A 13904-nucleotide genomic window follows, 5' to 3' on the forward strand; every position below is an offset into this window, starting at 1 on the left:
GTATATTAAAAATTTTAACAGACGTTTTCACTCACATAAGAACTCCACAACAAACGTCCCTTAAGCATTCCTAGTCCCTCCCATGTCCCATGAATTACTTCTCACATGTTTCGGAGCCTGAAATAATTCAAAGTATCCTCGCTGCCGATAACGAAATTTCGAGCACACACCCCTTCTGAGTAAGACACCGAAGAAAACACTTTACCGATCTAATAATTTTGTGCATTTTTCAAATCAGATGATGGTGGTTCAGTGGGTTTACTAATTTTAACACTTTTACATTTTAACAATATTTTAATTACTATATACAGAGCGTATTCTTAGGCCGACGCCTTCAACATGAACAAACTTTATTCTCTTACAACTAAGCGAGCAACAGCGCCCTCTAGCCTTTTCCTTCAAATTACACAACCCTCCCCAACTGAACTCGGTGGAGAGTTCATCTTTCAATAATATATTCCAGAATATTCAATTAATATTTCGACAATAAATCCTAGATAAATGGTTAAATATAACAAACATGCATACATAATTATAAGCACATAAATTTTACAAAACATTAAATGATACCCCTCAGCGAGGTCAGGAGAATCAAACCTAAAAATACAAAATACAAACATTAGTTAAGTTCCATATTATATAATAATTGTATAGGCCTTTTTAAGGTACCAGAAGGTGTTTTAATTATGCAAGATCTTATTTTACCATCACTGCCTGGCATTAATTCCAAAATTTTACCTATTGTCCAGAGATTTCTGGGATGTTTATCGTCATGAATCAAGACAATATCGTTGATTTTAAACTGAGATGCGTTAGAGTGTGGAGAACAAATATTGGCAGATCTCAGATTAAAAAGATACTCTGATCTCCAAAGCTTCCAAAAATGATTTAAAATATCTTGATGCTATTTATATCGTTTAATAATTGAATTTCTTGATCCAATCAAATTATTTGACGTTATTTTATTAGCAGGCAGAGATAGTAATCGTCTACCAACCAGAAAATGAGAAGGTGTTAGTGGAATTGGTTCATTGGGATCGGTAAACACGTAGGTAATTGGTCTACAATTAATCATTGCCTCGATTTCAATGAGCACTGTTTCAAGCTCTTTCACACTAAGGGATGATCGACCAATAATTTTGCGTAAGCTGGATTTTATGGTTCGTACCATACGCTCCCAAAACCCTCCCCACCATGGACCCCTATCATTAATAAGTTTCTAATTTATGCCTCTAGCAGAAAATAATTCTTTCACAGATGAGTCACTCAAAGTTTTGAAAATATGTTTTAGTTCTTTGTCAGCTCTTTTAAAAGTCTTGGCATTATCGGAGTACACGGTGGTACACAGTCCTCGGCGAGCTAAAAATCTTCGGAAAGCTAGCAAAAAACTTTCAGTGCTGATATCAGTTACTATCTCTATATGTAAGGCACGAGTGACCACACACGTTAACAACAGCATGTAAACTTTACCTTGCCTGTCTTTCGTAAAAAATGTACCGGCGAAGTCCAACCCGGTCATAGCAAATGGAGGCGACTCTTCGATTCTGTCTGGAGGAAGTGGAGCGATATCCTGTATTTCTGTTACAAGATTGGCGATAAATGGTTTCCAATTATTTGGCGAACCTTTAATACAAGTAATGGCGATTTCGGAATCACTCCAAAAATAAGCATCCTCAATTAAATCGCCAAACAATTTTTTCAAATATTTATACATTCGAGCAGCCACGAGTGCTCCCATTAACTCTAAACGAGGAAGCGTGATTCATCTTAAAGATGCAACTCTGCATTTCGACATGATAAAGGAAGTTTTAATTTTAGAATCACTCGTACAATATCTGAAATATGCGATGGCTCTATATGCTTTAGGACTAGCGTCCGAAAATAGGTGAAGGCTTATATTCATTGGATTGTCATCAAAGAAATTTCGCTGTATCGATATTTCAGTTAAATCATCAAGTTCCTCCCGCCAAATGTTGAATTTGTCCTTAATCTTTGCAGGAAGGACCTCATCCTAGTCAGAACCGGAACACCAGATTTCTTGCATAATAATTTTCGGCCGAATAACAAAGGGTGCAATAAATCCAAATGTATTGTATATTTGGGCGATGCTTTGCAAAAGTTTCCTTTTTGTAGCAAAATCGTTTCCAATAGAAAAATCAATTAAATTTTTTAAATTTAACTTTATATTGTCTTCAATGGAATTCCAAATCATGCCTAAGAAATTCGATTCACTAGTTAATTTGTTGTCTGATTCCTTAATCCCATCTGAGACCCATAAATCGTTTAATGCTTTAGAATTAGTTCTTAATTTTCTGAAATTCATCCCAGCATCCTTAAATATGTTAACTGCATCTACAGATAACCGATATGCATCTTCAACCGTTCCTGCTCCAAAATATAGGTCGTCGACATAGACAGAAGAATTTAACATTTGGAAACTGTCCTGCATTTTATCTTTATATTTTCGAATGTGATATTTTATAGTGGCGGCCAAAATGAAAGAAGATATAGTCGAACCGAAAGCTACGCGACACATTTGCATAACCTTAAAAGAGTCATTATTTTCATTAAACCAAAGAAATTTTAGAAATTTTCTATCACTTTCTGCAATTCCTATCATCAAAAAGGCTTTTTCAACGTCTCCACAAAACGCTATCTTAAACTTACGAAAATTTAACATAATGTCTAGTATATTTGGATTTAGATTAGGTCCCGATTCAAGGCAGTCATTTAACGAATTCGTGTCCTCGTTGAGCTAGCATCGTACACAATTCTTACCTTAGTAGTTTCACTAGGACGTATCACTGCTCGGTGAGGCATAAAATAACCCAAATTTGTATCATTATTCGGACATTCCTCCACAATTCCTTCTAATATCTGGTTCTCAATTATATTTTTATAATTCTGAAAAATCTCCGGAGTTTTACTTAGTTTATTGTGAAGGTTTGCGAATCGTTTCTTAGCTACCTTAAAATTGTTTCCTAGATTATTCGAACTGTATTTCCAGATTAAATTTGCCTCATATCTTCCGTTTTTAAACTGCAAATTTCTTTCAAACTGGTCTATTATTTCGCAGTCAATATCGGAATAATCATCAGAATCATTAATTCCCATATGTTCTAATTCCCAAAAAACCTCTTAAATCTTTCAACACAACAGTGTTTGTCATTACTGCTAAATTTTCAGAACAATTTTTATTTGTTTTATTTTTCTCGATTCCTGCAGCAACCCAACCAAACACAGAACTAACTGCGTATAACCCTTCAGATATTTTAATTCTTTCGGAATAAACTACATTCCAGATTTCATCCCCGCCAATTAATATCTCAACATCTATGTTATTTTTTCTTGAGCAATCGGCGATCTGCAAACCCAGATGCTCTATGATGTCTGCAATTTGTTTAATAGGCACACTGATGTGCGCCGAGGAAATAACATCCGAGATTAAACATTCAATTTTTATCTTATTATTTTGTTTCCAATTCTGAATTTCGATTTCAACGACAGGAATGATTCATTGCCTTGGTCGCACCAAATGAATAAACAGAAAGTCTTTCATAACGGATTGGACTAAGTTGTAAATAGTCGGCCAATTTTTTCGTTATAAATGATCTGTGACTGCCTTGATCAAGAATTAATCTAGTTAAATTTGATTTATACTTAGAACAAGCATAAACTGTACAAGTTTGTAATAATATTTCCCTGGCATTACAATCATTATTATTATCACCTTCAGGAACAGAAGCAATCAATTTTAAGTTTTGAACTTTATTTCGTTCCTCAGAATTCAAAGTCAGAGATTCAGTTTCATTTTCGGAATAACCCTGTTCCGACTTTTTGTTTACAGGGGATTTATTAGAACAAATCGATTCATTGTGATACGTACCGCCACATTTATTACATTTAGTTTTATTTTTACATTTTTTGGATGTATGAATTTTTTTAAAACAAGAATAGCTGCGTTTTTCGGATCTTAGCTTCTTTAATTTATCAGAAACATTTACTTCGCATTTAAATGACTCGTGCAAATTATCACAAAAAATGCATTTTCGGTTAACTGCAGTCTGAAATGCAGCCGTGGGTGTATTTTTTACATATTTTCTAGTTTCATATTTTGATTGATCGACTCGCGGAGGCACAGGATTTTTCCTTTCATTTAATACTAGGTTTGAAACTTCCCTGCATTCTATTTCTGTTTTAATAAATTGTGTTAATTCGAAAACTTCAACTTATCTTTCGATCCTCTTTGCCGATTAAATTCCAAAACTAAATCGTCTGGAATTAATTTTAATAATATTGGGATTAGTAAATGTCCATATGAGCCAGAAGTTACTTCTAAAGTTTCCAAATTACGAATCGAAACTTCTAATTCTTCATACAATTTACGTAAAGCCTTTACGTTAGCAGAATTTTTAACGGCTTCTAAATTGAGAATTTTATTCATGAATGAATTTAATGATCAGGTCTTTTCGACCATATCTGTCCTTTAGTGATGCTACACAACTATCATAATTACTTTCTGTTAATTCAAAGCCTGAAACAAAAGCATTCTTAACAGGACAAGCTTCGAATGTTAAGTATGCAAATTTTTGTATTTTTGAAAGCGTTTCGTTTTTATGTATCGAATTTTCGAAACTATTCCAAAATTCATTCCATTGTTTGGGGTCTCCCCAAAATTTATCAATTATTAATTTTGGTAATTTCAGCGTACTACGTCCACTAGAACTGGAACTTACATGCAAAATTCCATTACCACTAGACTGGTTTAAATCAGAACTTTGGGAATTCCTCGCTAGCGGTACTGCGGTAACCGCACCTAGAAAGTGCTTAATTTGACTACAAGCAATTATACATTTGTCATTGTATTCTTCGCTTATACTATAATCTTCTACAATTAAGTTAACATCAATTAACTCTTGTATTTCATCATCAAGCGTTCTCAAATTATTTTTCTTTTCGGTCAATAATTCAAACAATTCCCGTAATTCTTTAATCGAATTTTCCTCCCCTTCAATTTTTAATTTATCTTCAATCACTTTAATTAACCTAGTAACAGACGATCTCAATGTGGAACGTTTACGTTTCAATCTATCTAACTTATCTTCCATTTTATTTAATTTAAATACACCCACAACAGCAATAATAAATACTTACTAATTTACTACAAATAATCACTAAATAATTAATTTAAGATTTCCCTACCTTTATTTGGAATTCCATTGTCCCTTGAATAGGAAATATCCTAAATCGAAACACTTAGATCGAACACCTAAAATCTTCACAAAGCCATACTTTACGCCTAATGCACCACCTAATAATTTTGTGAATTTTTCAAATCAGATGATGGTGGTTCAGTGGGTTTACTAATTTTAACACTTTTACATTTTAACAATATTTTAATTACTATATACAGAGCGTATTCTTAGGCCGCCGCCTTCAACATGAACAAACTTTATTCTTTTAATTATGCGAGCAACAGCGCCCTCTAGCCTTTTCCTTCAAATTACACAACAACCGACATCCCACTAGAAAGAACGTAAGTTAATTAATGCATTTTCTGGCCTTTTAAATCTTCATATACATTTCACAAATTTTTCTTATTATATAGACATATTAATTTTTCAATTTTTATTATTTGATTTGTCTTCGCAAAGATAGCATTATGTTTCTTAATTTTCTAATGTTTATTTCAATTACTTTGTGTTCTTTTTCATAATTTCAATTAAGATTAACACTGTTTAATTTTTATACAAATTGTTTTGAATTAACATGCATAAAAGCGAAGCTGTCGGGGGACATTTACTCAAGTATTTTATAAATTTTACTACAAAAATTGCTTTTCACTCAAAATTTGTATTAGCGAAAATGTTTAATTCAGAATGAGTTCTTTGGTACTCTACTTTGGTTCTAAATCCCATCACTTCACGGAACTATTTGGCCTAACTTAATTTGCCAATTGGCATAACCATTCTTACTTGAGTAAGAGACGAAACACCTTCGTATTTATTAATTATTGTTCATTGAACGGGAGTTGGTTTGTTCTCCTTGAAAATTCAACTAATTTCCGATCAATAGCGATAATTACTTGCTTTTAATTTAATTTCTTTTTCAAAGTTTGAAATTTTGTTATTCACGATTTAATTCAAGTCCCCGTAAAACATTTTTAATAACTTACATTCAAGTTACTTTAAAACACAATTTTCGGAATTAAGCTTCCTACATATGAGTTCACTCATTTTGTGTACTTCTACTAAAATTATATTAGGAGATAATATAATCAATATTTCTTTAGTAAATATATATATATATATATATTGTCTATGAAAAATCTTCATGGCAGATTTATTCCCACAGCCGTTACGATCGTAGACATATATTTCGAACTGCAAAATTATTTATGAAAGGCATAGATTCGTGACGTCTTAACAAGTATAATCTGATTTAAATATGCATTAATAATGACCAAGAAGACCACTGAAGACTAGTGGTTTGAACTTGTTTCGTGCTTAAGGAAGATCCTGGCTATATGATATTTTTTTTTTTTGTTTGTTTTCTTTACCTCGAATATGAAATGTTTCTTTCTGATAATGCTCCAAAAAGATATCCTTTTCTTTTTTCAGATATAGTCTTGGTATACTGTAACTTTTGAAACAACAAACATTATTTCACCTCCATTCTGTTGGAATAAAATAGTATCTCTTTTTCATAATGAAACTGGAAAACGTAAATCTAACGTGCTTGAAGATATATGTTGGCGAGAACTTGTACCTGAGCTAGAGTCTCAATCACTCTGCTTTTTTAGCAGCCATTTTTCCTTTCTTCTAAGGCTATCTTCTTATAATGATCACATAAGAGATAAGCCAGAAAATAATTAACCCTGACGAATTAATCAACCTTAGTTCTTTTACAAAATTTCAATTTTAAATGTCCGTGAAGACTGTTAATTTGCGAAGATTGTTGTTTTTGTTCTAAGTTAAGTAAAAATCTCTTACTTGTTAAATAAAATTTTATAGTTGTTTTGTCATGTTATCTTTTTACTGAAACTGTGTTGATAGGGGATGCGCACTTAAAATGCCTTACCTGTGACCTTCAAAGATTTAATGCACGCGACACATCACGTTATCCTGTTTGTAAATCTGTAGCAGCAGTTATTCACCTGCACAAATGCCGAACAAATTTTTCTCAGTTTTAAAAAGCAGGTTCCGATAAATCAATTATCTTTTGGCAACCCTACCAAAATTATGGGAAAATTTCATCTTACAGATCATTCTACACCTTTACAGATCATCTTCTCTACAGATGCACTGCTCCTTCTTTTAAGATTTAGGTTTCTCCTCTCGATAACTCTATTTGTACAGACCTATTAGCATCATCGATTTTTGAAGCATGGAAAATGAATTTTGCTATCCCAGGGACTTGAACCAGTGTTTTTCATCGCTAGCTGCTTACATTACAAGAGCATACATGAGGGATACATTAATTTCTTATGGGCTCCTTCGCGTAAAATACGAGGGAAGAGAGATACGTGATTATTAAATTTTCTGGAAGTTCCGAAATACGAGAAACCAACTGTGCTTTCACCGAGATTCTCAAGTACAGATCCTTTAGCTACTGTTGGATGTGTTTACTGCTTACACCATATGAGCAGGCATGGGAACGTATGTCGTTTCTGTGCGCACATAATTTATCATCTATACCAAAGTAGCGCACGACGTTGCAAACTGGTCCGAGAGGTTTCAAAGTGTTCGTGGTAACCTTTTCGTCATCTTTTTATAGTTACTAAACTCTCTATTATTGAAATTCATTTATTCCTAATGAGATTTGAGGCATGAGTAATACGAAAAAATGTTTATAACTTGTAATTTCAAATAATTTATTGTTTGCACAAAAAGTTAAAAAAACAAAATTTTTTGTAAAAATAGCAATATTTTGTAACTTTTGAAAATTTTACTTTTTCATTTTTAATAAACACATGTTGAATATATTTATCATTTTAAATTTTGTTATTTAAAAAAGGCAGTTTAAAGTTAGCTGTTTGGCAAAATTCTGACGTACTACATTTTGATATCAGAATCGTCCTTTTTTCATCAGTACCACCACCTTTTTTATGTACTTTGGTCATAAGTTTAACAAACCGTTTAACTTGTGTGTGACAAAAAAAAAAAAAAAAAAGGTTTGGAAATCCTGTCACAACGATATGCCAGTCTTTAATAGAATTTTTATGTCCTCATCCGTAATGTTCCTTAATAGCGGAGGAAAAGAAATATTGCAGTTATCCCATCAAATAATGATGATGTAGTCAGTTGCTTCAAATTTGAGTTTTGACGTCATGAAATTCCGAATAGTCTTTTCCTCAGAGAGCTTTCTCTCTGATATATCTTCTCTCCTCCACAATTATTGCAAAGATCAAATTTTCGGGATGAGCAAAGAAAGCATTCCGCTGAATAACTAGGTTGAAAACTTGCAGTAAATTTTGAGTTAGATATCGTGATGTTCTGATGGTTTCAAGAACTATCTTTAGACCCTATGTGAAATTTAGCTTATTTTGATTTTGAGCCAGAGAAGCGAGTTATAATTGCAAATAAAATGTATCAACTGCCTAAGTTCATTCAGTATGTTTTTCTAAGCTCACGTAAATTCTGAAAACTCGATTTTCTTTCGTCTTCAGTGTAAAAGAGAACCAGAATCATAGTCTACTAAATCTCCTAAAATTGCACCTGACTTTATAGCAGCGGAAATGTCAAGTAATTATAAGTGATCTTTGCTGAATACTTTTCTGGCAGCCTGAGGGATGGAGAATTCAATGCATTCAAAAAGAACCAGTGGAACGTTTTCATAACAAACGAGGTTTTTTCCTGATGGATCCACTGAAGGGCTTGAAGCTTGTCCAACACCTCTAAATTTGGATAGAGTTACCATTCAAATGATGAAATGGATAATGTAACTGCAATTCTTTGAAGTGTAGGAGATAGTAGATTCATTGAAGTGTAGAAGCCCACTTCAGTGGTCTTCCAACATTCAATTCGATCTCGTAGATAACACCACTTTTTAAAACAGTATTAACTACAGATCCATTGTTTTCTATAACATGAAGTTCTTCAAGGAAAATCTCATAAGTAATGAAGTGGGAAATTATGGTAGAAGCTATATATTTAGCAAGTTTGTAGAGGGAGAAACAGAACTGATAAATTCTGATCCTGGTTCTAATTGTGAGGAAATAATGGTTTTCAGTGCTTCAAAAAAGCATTAAATTAATTACTTCCTTGTACGAAGTAAAAAGGAAGTATTGTAATTGCGAAAAGTTTCAGGCAGCATATTTCAACGAAAATATCCATTTTGACCGCTATCGAACGCAATTTAACGATGTTTTTGCGTCGTATCTGTACGTAAGGACAGAATAAAATACTCTTTTCCTTCAAAAAAATTATAAAACTGCTTTAAAATTAATTCTGAAGAGAATTTTTCTTGGCGTCTGTACGAACGTATGTACGTACGTACGTACGTACAGTGTCTCAAAAAAGTGATGGGACACTTGTGCTTTACAAAAGGAAACTGCAATAAAATAAATTTAAAAAGCACGTAAAATTTTTTGTGCGTGTGTTTCATACTTAAATTTAATAACAATTATTACATAACATACATTTTCTAAAAAATTAAAATATTAATTTAATAAAAATACAATTGTTAGGACGGAGCAGAAAATGGCTCACTTAAGTGATGGGACACTACGTACTATGCAACAAAAATCGTCTGAAGTAAGCAATAAAAATATCTTTTGGGGTATTTATTTTTACTCAAAAGCACTTGCCAATAATTTATAAAATCGTCTGCAGTATTTCTCTCCAGTTTGTTTTGGAATTTTTGTGTTTTTTAGCTCTGTGCAGCCATGAATGCTAAACGAAAAGAAACTTTGCCTGGAATTCGAAAATTAGTTATTAATTTGCATATTGAACGTGGAAAATCTATTAGAGAAACTACTGAAACAGTTAACTTCAGTCATTCAACAGTTTTCAATATCATTAAACGATATAAAAAGAATCATATGATTCAGGATAAAAGAAGACCTGGCCAACCATCAAAACTATCCAATGGAATAAAGCGAATTATCGTTCGAAATATTAAAAAAAAATCCAAGAATGAGTGCTCCTAAAGTTGCTGCTGATTTACAAGCATTATATGGAGTAATTGTTAATTCTGAGACTATTAGAAGAGTAATTCGATCTACTGGATATCACGGTAGAGCAGCCAGGAAAAAAATTCTTCGTAAGTGAAAAGAATAGAAAACTCAGACTGGCTTTCGCAAAATCCAACATAAATAAGAACTCTGATTACTGGAATGAAGTTCTATTTGCTGATGAGAGTAAATTTAATATATTTGGTTCTGACGGTAGAATCTTGGTGTGCAGAAAACCCAGGGAAGAATTTCGCAAACAGAACTTGGTGCCAACAGTAAAAGGCGGAGGAGGAAGTTGAAGGTGGATGAGGAGTTATGGTAAGGGGGTGTATGTCGTCCGCTGGAGTTGGTAATCTTGTTTTTATTGACAGTATAATGGATCAGTACAAGTATATTGACATTTTAAATCAAAATTTGAAATCTTCAGGACGAAAATTGAACCTTCATAACGATTTTAAATTCTACCAGGACAATGACCCCAAGCACAGTGCTTTGAACGTTAGACTCTGGCTGCTATATAACTGTCCTGAAATAATAAAAACACCCCCACAATCTCCACAATTAAATCCCATAGAGAATATTTGGCAAGAATTGGAATCAAGAATTCGCAAACACACCATTTCTTCAAAACAACAATTAAAATCTGTGCTTCAAGAAGAATGGGGTAAAATCACTCCAGAAATCACAAAAAAGAAAATGAGTCGAATCCATCCCAAGAAGATTAAATCATATTTTAAAAGTAAAAGGAAATCCAACAGAATATTAAAACCTTTTAAAAAGTAAAATTTTTGGATAAATATTTGATGGAAAAGTAAGTGTGCCATCACTTAAGTGAGCCATTTTCTGCTCCGTTCTAAACAATTGTATTTTTATTAAATTAATATTTTAATATTTTGAGAAAATGTATGTTATGTAATAATTGTTTACTATGTTAAGTATGAAACACACCCACAAAAAAATTTACATGTTTTTTAAATTTATTTTATTGCAGTTTCCTTTTGTAAAGCACAAGTGTCCTATCACTTTTTTGAGACACTGTATCTCGAATAACTCAAAAACGAGTAGCCCCAAAACGTTGAAATTTTGTATATAGGACTGCTATGACATGTAGATGTGCACCTCGTATTTTGGTTGCAATCGGCAGCACCAAACATATATAAATATATTTATATATATATCCACTCTATTACCCGGCTCAGTGATCTCAGTTTCTTTACTCTTATATGTTTGTAAATTGTATAGTTTTTGCTTTAAAAATGATTGAATTATGTTGTTTTTATCTTCCGGGTAAGGATTTTATGCCTTTAGTAAATCTGTGTGCAATATTTTTAGAATTATCAGCAATTTTAAATTTGTTTAATGACCGCTAAGCCTGTTTTTAATGGCGGCCATTGATGTTTATATTTGAAACAGGAGACTAGTGGATTTTTTGCCAATCTAGAGAAACTTAGCTCCGCAACAACAAAGATAACGCATTCATTTATTATTGCCAATTAAATCATGCTTAATTCTTTCTGGAATTTTTTCGAGGAAATAAGCGTTTGAGATTTACTTCCTAATTTTTAATATAGATAGGTTTTTTAATTTTTGCCTTCTCGCGAAGTGAGAACTGAATTAATTAAATGAGAAATACTCAATCGTGTGTGAAAAACTGTTTCTGTTTTGTTTGCTTAATTTCTTTTATACATAGTTCTAGCTTTATTATAGTATTTGAATAGAACATGTGGCAACGATTAGATAATTCTTTAAATGATATACATTTTCTGCATTCTGAGTTATAATATGAATGAAATATAATACTGTTAAGTAAACCTAGCGCCAGAGTGTTGCTATGGTAAACAAAGTGAATTTTAAAGAATGCATTTATTCTATTGTGGTTATGCGCTGTCGGCGAAGTAGATTTAATTCAATCTAATAAGTTTAAATAAAATGCAAGAAAAAATGCGTATAATTTAATATTCCGTACAAGGAAGTCATGTGGTGTACACATCAGATTTTTTTTTAAAATTATCATCGTGTCGTCGTTTCTTCCATCAAAGTACAGACCACGTAGTTTTTAATTAATAAATTGATTCTGCCAATCAGTTCTGTTGTTACTGTTTTTCTTCTTATCAACGACGTGAGAGAATCAATTATTACATACATAGTTACATAATGTTTACATATACATAATATTTACAATTACACAATATAGTTACATAATAATTGATAGTTATAGTCAGCGTGTAAAACGGTTTGAAGCAAAATTTACGAAATACTTCTATTTTTTTTAAAAAAAAAAGTGTATTTTTTTAGCATTTGAGTAAACAGTAAAGAATTTAAAATTATAGGTTTAAAACATTTTTCGTTCAAAGAGCTCATGCCCCAAAATTCACATTAGGACTTACCGGGTTTCGACAGTAGTAAATTTAGCAACTATAAAAAATTAACGAAAAACATCAAAATTTCACCATTTCAGAATTTTTAAGTGCGATGTATGAACGGATGATTTAATCATTTGAAAATTATTTTTTTCATTTTGCTTAGCTAGGAGATAAGCAACGTTTCCCGATTAGAGCGGTAGAAAAATATATAAATAAAAATTGTTTTTCGGCTTATTCTATTACTTTTGCTTAAATAGTCATTTTCATGACTTCGTTTCTCAACGCTGCAACAAGAAAGAAATGTAATTTTCTAACACTTTTAAAAAAGCAGTTCGTACAAAAGTTTCATGATAAAAGACAAAATACTCTTTAACGACAACTTACTCAGTACGTATAGCTTTATAAAATAGAGACGATAATAACAGAGCTCATTTTTTTGTGCAGAATGGGTTCCGCAGCTATAAAAGCCTTGATCCTTAGCTGTCAAGTGGTGTAATGTCAGATTTGAATAGTAATTATCGAAAGATCTCGGTATTCCTCTCCGGTAGTCGTAGATGCTGCATGACGGAAGGAATGAAAATAAACCAATTTATGGATTGGAGGTTGTCTTTGGACTTCCTTCTTCCAAACAACTTCTATATGATTAGTACAAAAAAAGTGCATTACGCAGGGCAGCTCCACAGATTTCCCAACGAAACCGTAAATAACTCTTACTGAACCTGTAGAGAATTATAAAAACCTGATTAATGAGTGGAACATTCGTTACGAGAAAAAGATAGAAAACGCCAAGAAACATTGAAGTTATAAATATGATAATATTAGATAACAATTAATATTTATGTTTTAGTAATTTAAGCATAGCATTATTTTATGTTTAGTCTGTTGACGATGGACTAATTCCTATTCAATTTTTTAACAACACTGCAACCTCTTCTGCTTGTGTTTGTTATTAGAATATTAGTTTTTCATTCGCAGGCAAATTTTCTTTTGCATTTCTCGAGACGAAAGCTCTTTGAAAGCAATATTCCGAGAAATGCAAAACTTTTCATTTATTTATTTTTATTAGAATTTAGTTTGTATAATAAAACTTTCACCATGTTCTACTGTGATAATAGTTTTTTCCTACTGTTTGCTCAAATGAGTATGGCATTTGAATTTGCTTTAATATTTCTTGTTATAATACTAAATGTATATATGTATGTGTGTAACATATGAAAACATAAAGGAAAATTATTAACAAATTTAATTTAATTGAAACAAATTTTTAACTTCATTGGCAATAGCCATTTAAATTGTTCATTTTAATAAGGTACCTCCCCGCTTCAAAAATGCCTATTGCACCATTTTGAGTCATCATTTCTCAGAAT

The 13904-nt window shown here is 32.1% G+C and overlaps 1 long non-coding RNA gene across 2 annotated transcripts in view; it reads right to left on the bottom strand.

Annotated features, from left to right (window-relative positions):
- LOC118187674 (uncharacterized) overlaps positions 1 to 13904 on the bottom strand; it is a 59236-nt gene that overhangs the window by 16978 nt on the left and 28354 nt on the right. Inside the window, exon 3 of one of the 2 annotated variants that reach the window (XR_004757998.2) lies at positions 12922 to 13256. The exons of the other annotated variant lie outside the window; for it this stretch is intronic. This is a non-coding gene — a long non-coding RNA (uncharacterized LOC118187674). The remainder of the gene's footprint in view (positions 1 to 12921; positions 13257 to 13904) is intronic. 2 annotated transcript variants of the gene reach the window in all.

Source organism: Stegodyphus dumicola, chromosome 9 (assembly GCF_044657685.1).
Source record: "Stegodyphus dumicola isolate Sdum_Otavi_A_Nest chromosome 9, ASM4465768v1".
Lineage (NCBI taxonomy): Eukaryota > Metazoa > Arthropoda > Arachnida > Araneae > Eresidae > Stegodyphus > Stegodyphus dumicola.